Raw genomic sequence first — 19,119 nt, 5'->3', positions numbered from 1 at the left:
TAGCCTTAAACTTGGATATAAAAGATCTTACTCATGGAAAGAAGACGATAAGCCACAGATGAATGTTTAAAATTAAAATCAAAAGTAATGAAAATTTAAAAAGGCATAAGGTTAGATTAGTAGCCAAGGATTAATTTCAGGAGTATGGCATAGATTATAATGAAACTTTTGTTCCAGTAGCTAGAATGACTTTTGGTAGAACCTTTATAGCTATAGCTGTGCCTATTTATCAATTGGATGTCAAGAATGCCTTTCTCAATGGTAAATTGAACGAAGAAGTTTATATGGACTCACCATCTGGATATGAGGTTCTTGTTGGAAAGGTGTTTCATTTAAGAAAAGCCGTGTATGGTTTGAAACAGGTGCCTAAAGTATGCTTTGATCGTTTTAGTTCTGTTATGGTTAAACTTGGCTTTACTTCCTTTATTCTGACAATGCTATGTTTATTAAGAGATTTGATGTAGGTATTGTTATCCTCCTCCTCTATGTTGACATGATCATCCCTGGTGGAGATAAACAAGGAGTTAGTTTTATTAAAAATGTTTTGAAAAAAAGCTTTGAAATGACTGATTTAGGTTTTCTTAGATATTTTTTAGGGATTGAGGTTGTATATCCCGTTTGTGACTATTTTCTAACTCAATCCAAGTTTGCTTCTGACATCATAGGCAGGTGGACATTCCTGAAGTAATAAATGCAAAAAATGAAGATAGATAATGGCACACCACTGGATGATCATACTCCTTACCACCAAATGATTAGGGTCCTCACATACTTGACCATTACGAGACCTGATATCTCACATGCAGTTCATACTGCCAGTCAATTCCTGCATTCCCCTACCACCGTACACATGAGTGTCGTTATACATATCATTACATATTTACAAAATTTTGTTTTTAAGGAGATTGTTTTGTCTTTTTTCTCCCCACTCGAATTAATTGCTTATATTGACTTTAGTTGGAGAAGAGATCCTAATGATAGACACTCAACTACAGGTTTATGTGTGTTTGTAGGTGAGTCGTTAGTGTCTTGGAAACGCAAGAAGCATGAGAAGGTGTCGTTGTCGTCCAATGAATCTGAGTATTGTGCCATGCCCACCATAACATCTAAAATCACGTGGTTGAGAAGATTACTGAAAGACATGAGGGGTGCATATGTTCTCACCCTCAAGGTTATGTTGTGACAATAAAAGCGCCATTTACATAGTTGGCAATCTCATGTTTCATGAGTGCACCAAACATATTGAAATGGACTGCCACTATGTTCGTGAAGAGTATCTGAAGAAGACCATCATCCTGCCTTATGTAGTATCAAAATTTCAATTGAACGAATTCTTTGCGAAAGCTCTTCCTTCTCCCTGGTTTCATTTTTTGCTAGACAAACTTTTTGTGATTACACTCTCAGTTTGAGGGGGTGTTAAAGTATATATACATTAAGTAATTACTGGTGTTCCTAGAGGGCACTTTAGGGTTTTCTTTTTTAATGTATTTTTTTCAAGGGCATTATAGTCCTTATAATGCCCTTGGAATATAGCTCTTGGGACAACAGTTATATTTCTGGCTGTTGGAAAGTGCTCCCATAAGTTATATTTTAGTTGTTAGGAGCACTTCCCAATGACTCTTCTTTGCTTCCTTTTGTGTATAAATAGGGGGTGTAACTCTTCTTGTATGTTAAGCTTGTTCACAAGCATTCTCTTAAATAATATTTTTATATTTTTTACTTGTGTTTTAGCCCTTAAATCGCTTGTGTGGTTGTGCTCTTGTATTGATCCATGAGTGGTCTTGATGGTGTATGTTTTTGTGCCATAAGAGGCACCCACTTGTACTATTTTTGTATTTTCGTTACAATATTGTCTACTTAAAGCATCAATGCATATATTTATATTAATAAACAAAAATGATATTCAGTCCCACAAACCAAATATGAAAATAAACAGTCAAATGGAAACACAAACCAAATTTACCTAGAAAAAAATATGACATAGTAATAATGCATGCCTATATGCTAGCAAAAGAAATTTTTCAATAGTTATGATCCGTAACAAATGATGATTAAGGTAGCTCCCTTAGTTCTTCAACAACTTTGCATACAGTTTGATTGTTGATATTTATGAAATACAAATTATATTATAGCCAAGAGTAGAGAATTTGCATGGATGAAAATTCCAAAACACCAGCCAAAGGAACCATAGCAGGACACTTACCGGGCCAAATTTCTAGATCTGGCATATCCATGATGCATGTATTCCATAATGTATTCACGTGTTCCCAATATGAACACATAAGCCAGATGGTTCAAATTTGCAATAATCATGATAAAAAAAGGCCTTACAATATTCGGATGGCTTTGGATTTTAAATATATAACAAGCACAAACAACATATGTGCATATCGAAACAAATATATGCACAACTAGGCCGATGAAATAACATATTAAATAAAGGGATGATTCTTCAATGTTATGCAAGTATTGTCAACCCATTACAGATACCAGCACTAGTCCCCACAAGGAGTTCACATATGTTAAGCAGACTGACATATTCAATTAAGACTAATCCCTACCAAATCCCATAATGCATTCTCAGGTTCAACCTTCTCCAAGCTTCATGGCATGTTGAATCATAAGAACCAAAATGAGCATTGAACCTTAATGTAACATAATGTACCACATTGTAGAGACTATATTATAAATTTCTAAACAAGCAATTAACAAAAACAAAAGTAACCTAATTCAATCATCATTAATCAGTGGATAAGTGAACCCATAAGATAATATGTATTTTAAAAAAATAACACATGAATCTAACAATAATAATTAGTTGTTGTATACATTACTCAATCTCAAGCAAGTACTTTATAAATTCCAAGGATATGGTTTCACTATTGCCATTAGAACGTACAATATTGAGTTAGTAAAATTTTTGTTCTATGTAGGTTTGTAGAAAAACTCAATTTCGACTTCCCGAAGTGTATCCAAGAAATGGGCACAAATTAATAACACATAACACGTGATATCTTGGGTTATGACCCTATACATCACCCAAACATTCCATACAAATAGGAAACCCTTCTATGAACGGAAAAGAATGTTCATGGCTTTCACACATGCAAAAATCAAGAATTTTGACACCATTATGTAAATCAGAAAAATAATCATGGCGACTTTTTTACTTTTTGAAGGTAAAATAATCATCACAACAATTACCCAAGAGAATAACTCAAATCATCAATTTGCTCCCCCTTAGTTAATGGATCTCTTTGCTGGTTTGCTACAATAAATAACTTTGCATCCTCTTTCCTCTGGCATTGATCATTAGAGTCAGAATAAGAAAACACCTATGAAGCAAGGTTCATAGTCTCAAATCAGTAGATCTAATGTCTATTCCCACCTCTTCTTTGCCCCTGGAGCATATTGGAAGTCAAGTTAGTCTATATAGGGAGACTATCCTACTCCTCTCTCTCCCATTACCACTTTCTTTCCTCTCAGACCAATTTCCTGAAACATGTTGTTACTCAACTCATTAATATGTATACAAGAAAGCAGAATTTTTCCTTAGTAGCTTAGCAGTAGAGAGGTATGCTGTTAAGAGACTGATCATAGGTTCAAATCCTAATTCAGGAGATTGATTCAAGGCTTGTTGCTATTTTGACCAAACACATGCTCAGAAGAATGTAAAGCCTTCCTGCATGCAATGCCTAGCCTTTGTCCACTATGATGCAACTTGCACACCATGAACCTCAACATGTGCAATCTATGCTACGCAAGTTGTAACCACAAGTGATAAGAACTCTTCTACATCTGACATCCTACTGATACACAAGCTTAGCATGGACATTGAGATGCACACTATTCAAGCGGCAATCTAGAAAGAAAAAAGCACAAGTAGGTAGTCAAACAAGCACTAGAACATGTATGTATCCCATTGAGTAACAAGAAACCTCACTTAACCAAGAAGGATAGTGCCACAAAAAAATGTTTTATTAACACACTAACATGGAAAGCTAAATGATTAGACAGATTCAAAGGCTTTCACATTTAAAGCAACCACATCATCCAAGGCAGAGAGTTCACATCTCTTTCCTTCAACAAACATTTATTTTACGCATAGATCATGCACAAATATAGTCACTGGACAAAAAATAATATTAGACTGGGTTTAATGACATAAAAGCTTAAACTAAGTTACACTTAATTTGTGGCGTAAATAAGGTATTGACCACAATTGTTTAAAATTAAAATTTTAATTACTGACTTTTCAAAGAATTTTTTAATAAAATAAGGGTGAAAATATCTCCATAAATTGGGACAAGAAAAACTAAGCTTGCCCTTACTATTATCCCAACATTTTACCAAGAAATTTGCTTTAATTTTCAATTTTTTATATGTAAAGAATTTTCGAAGTGTTACCAAGAAAAACCACTTGCTTTTATATTTTCTTGAGAAAAGGCTTTGCCAATATTGTCATGAGAACAATATTGGTGACTATGAATAAGATATTCTTTAGTTATTTGAGAAGACTACATGGAAGAGCAATTGCATATCGAACATTAGAGATTTGATCCAACCTCACTTAAATTCACAATGGCATATACAGTACGCAATAATCTCGAACATTTTCACAGGGGCAATAGCAAAGGCACCATAATTAGATATAGAATACATATTTTAACATCAAAATCAGATAGGGGTCTACACCTATTATGACAATCGGCATTTTGGAGCAATGATATCAGACATGCAAGAAACTTAGAGATTGATACTTCTTCAGTTACCCCCACCTCAAAAAACAAAAACATGCTCGTTCAAATGCACCTATTTGAAATAGGTTTCCACATAGAGGTGGAAAAAAACATCAAGTAGATTTAAGAATCCGTCAGACACGCTAAGCACAATTGGTGGTTACAATACATTTTTTGCATTGTATGATTTAACACACTTTGCTATACAAAGATCAACATATAAATATGCAATATCATTGAAATCAATCACAAGCATTGTTCTATAAAAAATAGATCAAAGAATCTTAAACTTCAATGGAGATTGCATTTAATTATAACCTGGAGTTTGCAAGAGGAAAATTCGCCTTAGTCCTGATAAATGGATGAACAATACATGTTACTTATAGTACACTGCTCCAACCCCATGCAGCCAGTGGGATGCATCAAATATACAAATTACCACTTTCCCTCACAATTTGACAAAGATGAGTCATGAAATTCAGTTATGGTAACAATCATTCTACGACAAAATTGATTTTCTGCTGAATGAGCAGGTCGTATTCATACTACACCATTCCCTTGAGAATTAATAATTTAGTTGTGTGTATGGGAAAGTTGGGTGGGGTAGCTTAGCAATCTTGAGATTCTTATTTTTTTACTTTTTCATCAGCAATTTTCTTTATCAAGAATTTGTATGTTCGAGGATCTTGTGGACAACCCTTTTTCTCCATCATACGTAACATATCAGAACATCTATCTACATGTCCTCTCTTAATCATTCTATCAATCAAAATTGTCCACGCAATCTCATCTTTATTGTATTCGCTTTCAAGCAAACCACAAAACAACATTTTGGCTGTATCAATATTCCCTTCATCACAAAGACCACAGATAAGCAACTTGTATGTTAGCAAATGTGGCAAATGACCAAATGCAACCATCTTATCCACAAATTTCAATGCTTTGTTGTATAGTCTAACTCCACATGAGCAATTGATGAGAGAGATGTAAATATTTTCATTGGGAGACAAAGAGTTATCAGTCATATGACTCACCAACTTTTCTTTTAACCGACCCTCACCGCAAAATCCTACTACGAGGGCACATTATCGATATTCATCGTCTACCAAAAGCTACCTAATTCTGTGGCATCCAAGGTAGAGGAGTTGTCAAACATATGCACCAGTGCATCACTTAGCAATTTGTGGAAGAGATGTTTGATGAGAAACTCATATGTCTGATGAATAGGCTTGCATCTAGCTTGCATCATATTTTTTAGAGAAAAAAAAGCATGATGGATCAAACCCATTTTTCCATATCCATCTATTACGGTGTTATATCATTCTTCATTTTAAGCATCATGTCCTCTACTTCTTCCACCTTTCGTTCATTGAAATATGCTGCATCTAGCTGGCATCCTCTAGAAACCAACAAACAAAAAAATCCTAATGCATGCTCCAATTTACCTTCTTTGAATAACTTATCTATAAGGATAGTATAAGTGATGACCATAGGCTTTTTACTTAAACCCACCATCTTTTGCAATAACGCATAAGCATCTTCCAGTTTGTTTTCCTTGCACAGTCCACCTATCAGGACATTGTATATATAAGAGTTGGAATACAACCATCGACGATCATTCTCTCTAGCAGTAGTAAAGCATTAACTAACTTATCCACCTTACTGTTGCCATCAATTAGTGCAGTGTAGATCACTTCATTCACCTTTATATTTTTCTCTGGCAGAGAAAGAAAGAGACTGTGTGGTTCTTCCATCCGTCCAAATTTGCAAAGAGCATCTATCAATGTAGAGTATGTCCACTGATCAGCATAAATGCCATTTCCAGCCATCAAACTCAGCAACCGGAGAGCACTATCAACATGACACTCCTTACACTACCCATGAATTAAAGAGTTAAATGTCACTGCATTGGGATTCAAGCCAATTTCAAGCATTTTACTGAAAAGACCCATCGCCTTGTGCACGTTTTGCACTTTGCATAGTCCACATATTAAATGGACTCACAACCATTCAATCCCATCATTTCAAGAATCTTAAATGCCTCAAGTCTTGCTTCCTGACAGTAACCATAGATCACATCATTGTAAGTAACAACGCCTGGTGTCAAGCCATTCTTTGCGATCGCATCTAATAATTTTCTTGCATCATCGAGTTTATTATCCCTGCAAAGGCTATCAACAAGCATCGTATACATATGAAGATTCGGTTTGACTCCCTTCTCAACCATTTTTTCAACAATTCGAATGGACCATCCGTCCTCGACAAATCACACATTGTTGCCATGAGAATCGTATAGGTTCTAACATTGGGCTGGCATCCTTCTTCCACCATCCGTGAAAATAAAGTAAAAGACTCATTGATTTCACCCGCATCGTATAAACCGTGAAAATAAAGTTGTCTCCCTTGCCAAAAAAGGCCCAAGCCCCTTTTCGATGATCTTCTTGGCGCTCGATGATGAATCGGGCTCTAGTAGGATGGATTAGGGTTCTGATCGGGTAGATCGAGGTGATTTCTTCTCGATTTTGTGATCTTGTGGATTTTTATTGCAATGTAGGGGATTTTAGACCGGTTCTCAGTTTTTTTCTTTTGTTCTGTGTTCCCCCTCATCTCTCGCCAACGTCCGATCATTTTTTCTGTTTTTTTTCTCTCTTTCCCTCTCTCTCTCTCGGCTGTTGTTCTTTCCCTCTATTTCTTACTTTCTGACGATGGTGGAAAGATGAAGGCAGTGTGCGGGTGTTATCTCTGTTTCTTTGATTTTGGGGGATCTATTGTGGATTGATACTAGATTAAAAAGGAAATTTCGAATTTTGTCAAGAATCATCAGTTAAGATTCAAAAATTTCCAGTTAGACATTCTGTTTTTTTTTTTGGCAAACTTACAGAATTTCAGTGGGAACACGGGCTTAGAAATTGCTCAAATTTGTTCTGCTGAATCTTGAAAATATTTAGATGCTTTCAGAACCAAAATTTGGATATGTGATATCTGGATTAAAATTTTGGGTTTTAGTTATAATTTGGACTCATATTATATTAGGTTTTTCCAATTTGCTCTATAATATTCATTGTAGAGATTGAATGAGGATGGATGATTGAATTATTGAGTTATTTTAATTTAGTTTTCTGCCATTTTCATTATTGGATTTTGTATTTTCTTTTTCAACTATGTTTTTCTTTTTTGGCCTTTATGCATGTTCTTGCAGTTCTGATGAAGTTTAGAAGTTACTGTTTGAAACATGGATCGATTTTATGTTAATTATTGTGTTGCTTATTTGCTCTGATGGGGAATCCTTATTTCTTTGATTTGGTTCCCGTGGGACTTCTCTGTTGGGAAAATGATATTGATTAGGTTGAATTTGGAAGTCGTTGGTGGATGGGAATCGAGGAGGAATTCGGCTTGACAGTGGTTCAGTGAAATGTTGGTTCAGCTGGGATGTATGATAATTGTAGTTTTGGTTGTTAATCTTTTGATGTTATAATTGAAAGTTTAAAGGAAACACTCGATATTCACTTGTCTACCGTGAATCGAGTGGTAATAGATATTCTCAATAAATACATGTTTACAGATTGAGGTGTCTCTTATGATAGACGTCCAGCTGTATAACTGAAAAAAAGCTTACACTTACATTTTATGGAAACGTGATCGCATGGATCATTTGCCCTTGCGTTTCCTAACAATCAGCTGAGATTGTTGAAGACCGCGTGATGGCCTCTCTTTATCACACACGTTATTGATTTGGATAGAGGCAACTGTGGACGTTGTTCCTTCTTTGTAGGGTGGATCGGATCCTTCTGTGGGGCATGGATCAGTGCCCTTAACAATAATGTTTAAGTAACGAGAACTTGGTTGAACTATTATCGAACTCATACTTGTGTTATTTCTAAGCCCATAAGAGGCATTTCTTATGTGTTATCCTTTAGTTGTTTAAATCGATTGTGCCATCATTTGATTATGTCCATATAAACATTGAATAATGTTAGCTTGATTGGCAATAAGATGAAAAATAACATCTATTTGTGTCTGATGGTGTTACTCTCATCCCTCAAGGGTACATGTTACTTTGTGTCTGATGGTGTTACTCTCATCCCTCAAGAGTACATGTTACTTTGTGTCTGATGGTGTTACTCTCATCCCTCAAAGAGTACTTGACATTAAATTTGATTGTTTCTTTTGTCACTTTTTTGTGTGATGATACTCATTTCTCCAGCGTACATGAAATTGAATTTATATATTTGAACAGAAACAATTTCATTTGAAAGTGATGATTTTATCACGTTACTCATTTCTCAAGTGCATCTCTCTCTCTCTCTCTCTCTCTCTCATTGGATAATGGTGTGCATTGTTAGTTTCTGTCATGTAAACGAGACAGAACTTAGCCTACAATGAAATAGAGAGAATACAAGTGGAGAAGTATGTGTGCCTTCTTCCCGTTGAAGTTTTGAAAAGCAATCATTGAGCCAATTCAAATGGCGTCAAAATTACTTTATTTTCTTTCTTTTTTATATGAAACCACTATGGGCGTATTTGCATGTCATGAAAAAGGACGTTTTTCTGTGGAATGGCATTAAAAACCCACGCCTTTTCCGTGGGTTCGTGATGCAAACACATCCTAGCTATATGGCTTCAAAAGATAGAATGCCATCTTTCTTGGCTACTAATTCAAATTCTAATAAACCTATTTTCAATGAGACTTAAGTTTGATCAATTCATGTCCAGTTTGAAACATCTTTAGCAGTATGGTGAATCAGAAAATGATTGGAGCCTGACATTACAAGACCAGCTTGAATAGTATGGAACACACGATTTTCAGCCTGTGGTTGTATTTGGTTAGGGCATCATGAATCAAGGAAGCATAGTGCTCTTTCTGGAAGTTGGATGCTTTGGACTTAGGAAGATGCATAATCTGTCAAATGACCTATTATGGAAGTTGAATCAAACATAAGGACTTGATCACTTGACTCAAATAATACATTTTCATGATCATGCGCATATGATCTTTCAGCTACCATTGCTAGCACGCTTGGGCAAAAATCAAAGCTGCAACAGGAAGACGTATACCGATCTGCAACGCCAAAGCCTAATCTAATCACCATGAATTCTGTATTTCTAGAACTATTTTCACTTTATCTTTCACCGAGTACATTTGGGCACCTTTGTAACATGTAAAAGAGTCTGAGGGGTCAGAAACGAAATAAGCTCAATAACAACTGACAGCAAAATAACAAGAGAGGTCAAGCATTAAAAGAGAGAGAGAGCTAAAAAAACTAGCATCGCAGGATCAAGCTTTATTTATTTCACCAATCCATCAATATGCATTCATACCATCCATCAATATGGATTGATGGTTCATTTCCATCATGTTGCTGCATCGCAGGATAGACATCATTTATCCAATCAGAACTTGAATCATGCATTCATACCATTCAAGGGATCAAACTGCAGGCATCTGATGCGAATATCAACATACACAAGTTTGAATTGTCACGTGGCTACCATTCAGTGAATTCAACCGGTCATTGATCTCTGCGTAATAGCATAGGCAGATCAATGAATGACCACCATATCCGACTTAGTTAGAGGGTGAAACTGTTCCCGGGGCTCATTTCTGCAGTTGCCTGTAAGCTGTTGGCCACCATAATTTTCATGTATACTTAGTCTGCAATTTTGTGGAGTGGAGACACTGGTGGAGCTTGGATATGTTTTTAAAAGAAATACCATAAGAATTAAGGCCCTTGAACAATTAAGGGGACTGCAGCCTTGAGGTCCCATTCATGGCCTATACAAATATGATCCACCCAACATCATCTCTATGCATCAATAATATCCAAAATCCCCTACATTGCAACAAATGAATGAGCATGTCTAAAAAACACCAGAGGAACCGACTCCCAAATCACCAACAACAAAAAAACACAAATGAATGATGGCATCTGGTCTTGGGTAAGGAGACGTCCTTCCGATGCAAGGAAAAGAGTGATGGCAGCCCTTGGATAGTGAACCTTGCACCAAATGAATGACATGAGAAAGTTTAGGGTAGTGAGAACGACATACTTGCCAAGTTGTCCTGGTTGAAGCTGAGGAAGAAACACCCAATGATATGGAATCTTGAACATCATTTTGGAGCAGCGAAGAAGTGAGATGGAGCCCAACATTGATAAGAGATTGAACCACATTTTGGGGAATATCCAGGTAACTATCTGAGTCATGAGATAGGACATCATCAACATGTAGAGAAAGAAGGAATTGAATCAAGGATTTGGAGACCGGCATAATAAGTTGCTCAATCAAAGGCTTGGGGTCAGCCCATGGATCCAACCAGAAAGAAAACTGTTTTCCATTTCCCAATCGCCTGGTACACTTTGCAATCCATGAGTTAGGGCTCTTCCATCCATGAGAGCTTCTGGAGACAACTTTAGGAAACCAAATAAAAGTATATTGGAGGTACTTTCTATGAATGAAGTGAAACCAAGGATCTGGTTCCGCCTGCATGACCTTCTATCCATGTTTGTAGAGTTGTGTTTATACAGAGGTTTGATGCCAAATTCTCTCTTTTTTTTGTCCCAGCAAGCAGATGGATGTGGTTCTTAGTGGGAGAGTAATACCACAAAAATTGGTTCATAATTTTCTCCATATGATAAATCACAGAACTCGGCAAAATAAATTATGACAATCAATAAATAGGAAAAGAGGCCAGAACAGATTTAATGAGGACTAATCTGCCTGCCACAGAGAGAACTCGACTATTCTAGCTTGCTAAGTCCACTGCGAAATTTGGCCAGTAAAGGATTGCAGAGGGATTTCTTAAGCTTGCCTCGAAAAAAGGGAAGACCCAGATATTTAATTGAGAGAGATGCTCTTTGACATCCACATAATTGGTCAATTTGAAAAAAGACGGCTTAGAGATAAATTAAAAAGGATTTTTAAAGATTTACCTGGGCTCACAGATAGGCCAGATTTGGCTTCAAAATCCTGAATAATCTCCAAGAAAAAAATGGAGAGAGTTCCTCTTGTCTATCCAATTAGGGAATGACTAATTAAATTCTTTATCTGGGAAGATGGCTCCAATTTTTGTTAGAAAATCGTGTGGGCCTATATACGTTGAACCACACATTATAAGTCTGTACTAAGTTTGAGCCCAATTCATGTGATCTAATCTAGATGGGTCATTGAATATCTCATATGTATGTGGAGAGACTTGCCATGTCTACAACTTTGCAATGGGTTGAGTTGAAGACAGACTCTTAAATACATTAGGTTACGGTCTTCAATCCTTATATAAAGACCCTCTTCCCTCTTCAGACTCTTCATTATTATAAAAAAGAGTTTCAATTCCTCTCATCAGGTTTAGAGAAAGAAAAATGACTAGATATATATGTTCATACCATCAACGATCAACCGAAGCGCTATGGATTCAGGTATCGCTTTCGCTTTTGGTTTTATTCTGTTTTTTATTTCAACGATTTAGTGACAGTATGTATTCGATCCTGTTTTAGTTTTCGGTGGATCATTAAATCCTACAATTGGTATCAAAGCACTTGTTTTTTGTTGAATCGTTGAAAATATACGATTTCATGTATTTTTATATTACTAATTTTCTTATTTTCTCTGTGATATCCATTGTGGATCACCGCGGGGCGGCATGGGGGGTTTTGTCCCCGTTAAGATTAGAGCAGGAATGGCCATAGGGCTCTTCATTATGCAGATGATCTGACGATGATAGTGTTTCTTTCTGATCATCGGATCTCCGTCAGGTGGAGCATGGGCTTGCCCCTATTCAGTCCACCAGACTGCCGCTCATCTGATCTGATCACCGGATACAACAACAACAACAACAACAACAACAACAACTACGCCTTCATCCCAAAATAATTGGGGTCGGCGATATGAACCAAAAAAGAAAATCATTATGGGTCTTCCACATGAATCCTTCTCCTCCAATCATTTTTATCCAATGCCATGTCCTTTGTGAGGTTCAAAGCATTCATATCCTTTCCTATCACCTCCATCCATGTCTTCCTAGGCCTACCCCAACCTCTTTTAACTAATATATTTTCCCATTTCTCCATCCTTCTAACTGGAGCATCATTAGGCCTTCACCGAATATGTCCAAACCACTGTAAACGATTCTCTCTCATCTTATTTTCAATGGGTGCAACGCCTACCTTCTTACGTATCTCCTCATTCCGAATCTTATCTTTTATTGTATTTCCACACATCCATCTCAGCATGCGCATCTCAGCTACACTCATTTTTTGAATATGATGTCTCTTGACTGCCCAACATTCCGTACCATATAGTAAAGCAGGCCTAATAGTCGTCCTATAAAACTTTTCCTTCAACCGCAATGGCATTCTACGATCGCACAACACTCCAGTTGCACTTTTCCATTTCATCCACCTAACCTTTATCCTATGATTTACATCTTCATCAATTTCTCCATACTTTTGAATGATAGATCCCAAATATTTGAAACAATCATCCACCGGTATTTCTTGCTCACCAAGCTTCACTACACTCTCATCATTACTTCGTTGCTTACTAAACTGACATTCCATGTATTTTGTCTTAATCTTACTCAACTTAAAACCTCTTGCTTCCAATGTCTGTCTCCATAATTCTAACTTAGCATTAACCCCAGCTCTAGACTCATCAATCAAAACAATATCATAAGCAAACAACATACACCACGGCACATTTTCTTGAATTGATATCGTAAGCTCATCAATCACTATAGCAAATAAGAAAGGGCTTAAAGCAGATCCTTGATGTAACCCAACCGTTATAGAAAAATTGGTTGTCACCCCTCCACCCTTCATATACGTATCTTTAATTATTTTAATGTACTTAGAGAAACACATAATCAGGATAATACCCATTCAAGATTCATATATAAGGGTTTTCCCCTTCTTAGTTCTGGAGTGGGCTATTACTGAACTAGTATGCCGGATGACGGATGGGAGGATTATCATTCTGATCGAGTTCATCGGCATCCGGGGCCGATTTTAGCCATCGCCGAATGTGCTCGACCCACCGTCCTTCTTGTCAGGTGCGCTTGTTTGTCGGAATAGTCAGCATCTGGGGCCAGATTTTGGCATCCGCCGAACTCAATGGAGTCATCGATATTTTAGCCAGTGTCGGCCATCCCTTTTGCCAGAGAGGGTGGTGTATGTTCGCCCCCGATGATTCACTGAATCCCACGCCTGTGTTCGGGGCTTTGAATGAGCACCACGTATACAAGCACATGGGGCTCGTATTCCTGTGTATGTTGACATAACTTTGCATCGGACTCTGGTGTTGTTGCAAAGACTTAAGTACCCTTTATTGCTATTCTTCTCATAAAGTGATGGTTTGAGAAAATGACAAAAATGCCCTTCATTCAAAAAAGAAAAAACAAATAGTTCAAAAAAAGGACAAACATGTTCTCCATCCAGAAAGTCGAGGATGATGTTGACTCTTCAAAGTCTTCTTCTTTTTTTGTTCAAAAAAAGGACAAACATGTCTTCTTCTTCTTTCTTCGTAAAACACTGTAAAACTCTTTCTCTCTCTAGAGAAGAAATCAAGGGAAACAAAGAGTTCTTCCTGGAGAAGGCCATGAACATCAACCCTCTCACTCTCTCTCCCTTCTCTCTCTACTTCTGTGCACATCCAACAGATGATCCTACATTGCTCCATCGTCATCTTCTTCTTCTTCCTTCTTCGTAAAACACTGTAAAACCCTCTCTCTCTGTAGAGAAGAAATCAAGGGAGGTAAAGGGTTCCTCCTGGAGAAGGCCATGAACACCAACCATCTCACTCTCTCTCTCTTCTCTCTCTACTTATGTGCCTGATTTAGAGTTTTTGCCCTTACAGGAGGGGGGTCCGGGGGCTCCCCCCCGGCGCGGATCCCCCAGGCCTTCCAACAATGATTTGTAGTATTATTGGGCTTTCCTACAACAATTTGTAGTATTTGTAGTGTCTTCCGTAAATCGCGAAACGCTATAGCGATTTGTAGTGTCTTCCGCAAATCGCTATAGCGATTTGTAGTCTCTTCCGCAAATCGCTATAGCGATTTGTAGTGTCTTCCGCAAATCGCTATAGCGATTCACAAATCGCTATAGCGATTTGTAGTGTCTTCCGCAAATCGCTATAGCGATTTGTAGTGTCTTCCGCAAATTAGGACCAACTTGTCAGAGCCATATCTCCCTAACCGGAGGTCATATTCCAAATCCGTAAAAAGTGGTGTCTTCGTTATTGAGTCTAGTTTATTTTTGTAAATTTTCAGCAATTTCTATTGTCATTTCATTCCCCATTTTAACTTCAACGATACATTATAACCACAATCATCAAAAGAAAGATTGTCCAAGCTAAGAGTCACCGTTCTCGCCCTCCTCCTCGACAGCAACCCAGTCGGTGCAGTCGCGCTGAGGATGGTCAGCAGAAGCTCCACCACGTCGTCTTCCTCTTCCTAGCGAGGAGGTCTCAGCGGAGCCGTCGTTCCGGTGACGGGTGTTCATCTCGTTCCGGTGATGGGTGTTCTACGAAATGTAAATCCCCTCTTCTGTAAGGGCAAAAGGCCATGAACACGCTGGGAGGAGCCCTCAGACCCCCCTTCTGTAAGGGTAAAAGCTCTGAATCAGACTTCATAACTCTTCAAGTTGAATGATGCTACCCACACTGGGAGGAGCTCTCAGACCCCCCTTTCTGTAAGGGTAAAAACTCTAAATCAGACTCTACAACTCTTCAAGTTGAATGATGCTACCTACGCTGGGAGGAGCCCCCATGCCCTCCTCCTGTAAGGGTAAAAACTTTGAATCAGGCTCCACAACAGTAAATGTGCAGGTCAGTCGGTGCTTGATGGAGCAATGTATGATCTTCTAATGGATGTGCACAGAAGCAGAAATAGAAGGGAGAGAGAGAGAGTGAGAGTTGAATGATGCTACCCACGCTGGGATGAGCCCCCAAACCCTCCTCCTGTAAGGGTAAAAACTTTGAATCAGGCTCCACAACAGTCAATGTGCAGGTCAGTCGGTGCTTGATGGAGCAATGTATGATCTTCTAATGGATGTGCACAGAAGCAGAAATAGAAGAGAGAGAGAGAGAGAGAGTAAGAGGGTTGATGTTCATGGCCTCCTCTAGAGGAGATTTCTTTCTCGGATAATCCTGCAGTGCAGAGACTGGGTCTTAAATAATCATCTTCGGGGCACTTAAGTCTTTACAACCACTCATTTTCAAGAGCCGTCATTTTTTTTTGCACCAATGGAGGAGAGGGTACTTAAGTCTTTGCAATCGCATCAAACTCCAACGCTAATTAATGCTGACAAACATGGGGATACGAGACGCACATGCTTACATACGTGGTGCTCTTTGGGACCCCCGATCATGAGATGTAGCTAACTGCCCTGTTCGGGGGGGGGGGGGGGGAGATATAACCTGCTTTGGGTTGGCACTCGTCTGTCCTCAGCCATTAGGGTGGCGCCAGGGCCTGTTCTGCCTTCCGACAGGAGTACCAGATTGATTTCGTCCATCAGGGTCGTGGCAGGCCGTCTCCGACCATCATGGAGATGCCTGACAGTCCTCGGCCTGTCGGGCAATGGCCTGGTCGAGACCATGAAAAGGGTCAAATCGGTTCAGTTCCCATCATGACAAGGGAATCGAACCGGCTCAGGTGCCAATTTGACTCATGCCGGGTCAGGTTCGACCTGATCCGTGGGTCAAGCCCAATCGACCCCAACCTGATGGATTAGACCCTAGTCTTTACCGCTTTGACCATCTGTGTTTGGTCATTTTTCAGTCGGCCGGGCCACAAGTGGTTTGGAGTTTAGCTGAACCCGAACCACATTTTTTTTTTGATCGGGAGGGTAGCAGACTCGGTTCAGGCCCCATTTGGCTGAAAGGACTGAACTGAGTCATGTGAGGGGTGGGACTATTATGGCATGACCCCATGGCTTGCTACCCACACATGGTTATTGTGGGTTGGATCTGACCCGATCTAAAACAAACCAACTTTTGGACCCGTTGGTGGGTCCGACCAGATCAGATTGGTCAGACCCATGCCCTTAGCCTTATAAAAAAATTTGATTGAAGTTTTTTTTATAGGAGAATTTGGCGTGCATTATGGGTCACTTTGATGGGTTGATATTCAGTTACTTTTTGACCCATATATGTTATTATGTTTGTCTTATTTTTCATGTGCACTTATTGACATATTAGAACATTGGTATTATTTTTTATTCCGGGTTCAATATTTTAAATTGAATTAATATGTTGTCAAAGTAACCTCTGTTGAGTAGGTTAGTTCATTTTAGAATACTGTGATGGCTATATATTTGTAGTTGTTGTTGTTGTATATATTTGTGGTTCATGCGAATAGTGACCGACCCAAAGAAAGATTGTTATTTGGCCAAACCCAAATATATACTTTCATTAATAAATATGGGGAAATCATTCAGTTTTTTATGTGAATAACGAATCGGTCCAAAAAAAGACTCGTTGTTTGACAGAACTAACTATCTATATTTTGATTACTATATTGAGAGTACCACTTACAAGTTGACACTTCTGTCCAAAGACTAAGTGTCAATGTTGTACTGGGTATCATGTAATGGGGTTCACCATTGTTTAAATATGTTATTTTATGTTATTGCATGTGAAAATGTATGTTAATCGTGAGTTTGTTTGTTCTTTATTCAGTCAATACCTCTGCTTCTATGATATCTGCGAACATTAATTTCATCCTTCTTTTGAGCGGTTCAAATTTCAAGAACTGGAAAGAAAATGTTATGATTGTGCTTTGTTGCATGGATCTGGATCTTGCACTACGAGAAGATCAACCACCTGCTCTTACGGATAAGAGATCTATTGAGGATAAAACGAACTCCAAGCTGTGGGATCGATCTAATTGCATGACTCTTATGATCATGAAACGTGCAATTCTTGAATCCTTCAGGGGCATCATGTCTGAAGAGAAAAATGCCAAACATTTTCTTGAAGAAATTGAGAAACATTTTGTTAAAAATGAAAAGGCTGAAACTAGTACTCTTCTTTTGAGTCTTGTCTCAATGGAAACATTCAAGAGTATATCATGAAGATGCTTCATCTTACTTCAAAACTCAAAGGACTAAGGTTAGAGTTGTCTAAGGACTTACTCGTGCACTTAGTTTTGATATCCCTTCTTGCACAGTACGGCCAATTTAAGGTCAGTTATAACTGTCAAAAGGAAAAATAGAGTCTTAATGAGCTCCTTTCACATTGTATGCAAAAAGATGATAGGATGAAATAAGAAAAGACTAAGAGTGCTTGTTTGACAATAACCTCTAAAGACATGTTTAAGAAAAAGAAGAAGACTAAGGAAGCTGCAGTTGACCCTCAATCGCAGAAAAAATAGAAAAAATATCATGACCCAAAGTCTAGCTGTTTCTTTTGCAAATGGAAGGTTCACATGAAGAAGGACTGTACCAAGTATCATGCATGGCGTGAGAAAAGGGTATGCTCCTTACTTTGGTTTGTTTTGAAGTTAATTTGACTTCTATGCTCAAACACACTTGGTAAATGAATTCTGGTGCTACTACTCGCATAAGTGTGTCTATGCAGGGTTGCTTAAGTTGCCAACTACCAATTGATGCTGAAAGATTTATCTATGTGGGCGATGAAAAAACAGTTGAAGTCGAGACAATAGGGACATTTAGGTTACTATAAAAGACTGAAAATTATTTAGATTTGAAAGAAACATTTGTTGCACCATCTTTTAGGCGTAATTTAGTTTTTATTTTCATTTTGGTCAAATACAATTATTCTTGTTTATTTAGAAATAATGAATTTAAATAGTTTCTTGATTTAAATCTTATTGAGATTGGTTCTTTATTTACAGTTGATAACCTTTATTTACTTGATATTATTGCCTTATTTAATGAAACCTTGCAAATAAGTTCTTGTGGTACAAAATGAAAATTAATGAATGAGAATTTAGCCTTGTTATGGTATAAGCGCTTAGATCATATTTCTAAACAAAGAATTGAAAGACTTGTATAAAATGAAATCCTTGATTTTCTTGATTTCACTGACTTTCAGGTTTGTGTTGAGTGTATAAAAGGGAAACAAACAAACATAAAAAATTAGGTGCCGAAAGGAGAACAAACATTTTAGAACTAATTCATACAGATATTTGTGGATCCTTTCCTACGGCTTCTTGGAATGATCAAGAATATTTTATTACGTTCATAGACGACTATTCTCGTTATGGGTACCTATATTTAATTCATGAAAAGTCTCAGTCTCTAGATATTTTCAAATCCTTTAAGGCCGAAGTTGAAAACCAACTTGGCAAAAGAATTTAGGTGGTCAGATCTGACCGTGGTGTTGAGTACTATGACATATATGATAGATCAGGTGAACAACGTCTAGAGCC

The 19,119-nt window shown here is 37.8% G+C and overlaps 1 long non-coding RNA gene across 1 annotated transcript; it reads left to right on the top strand.

The window, feature by feature from the left end:
- Window positions 1-7,130: 7,130 nt before the first annotated feature.
- Window positions 7,131-8,757, top strand: LOC149831601 (uncharacterized). Its single transcript, XR_016433300.1, has 2 exons — window positions 7,131-7,244; window positions 8,085-8,757. It is a non-coding gene; the product is annotated as an uncharacterized LOC149831601 (long non-coding RNA).
- The last annotated feature ends 10,362 nt before the right edge of the window (window positions 8,758-19,119 follow it).

The sequence above is a fragment of the Nuphar pumila genome, chromosome 7 (assembly GCF_984573655.1).
Source record: "Nuphar pumila chromosome 7, dmNupPumi1.hap1.1, whole genome shotgun sequence".
Lineage (NCBI taxonomy): Eukaryota > Viridiplantae > Streptophyta > Magnoliopsida > Nymphaeales > Nymphaeaceae > Nuphar > Nuphar pumila.
The sequence above is the reverse complement of the archived record's forward strand: the minus strand, read 5'-3'. Positions and strand labels throughout refer to the sequence as shown.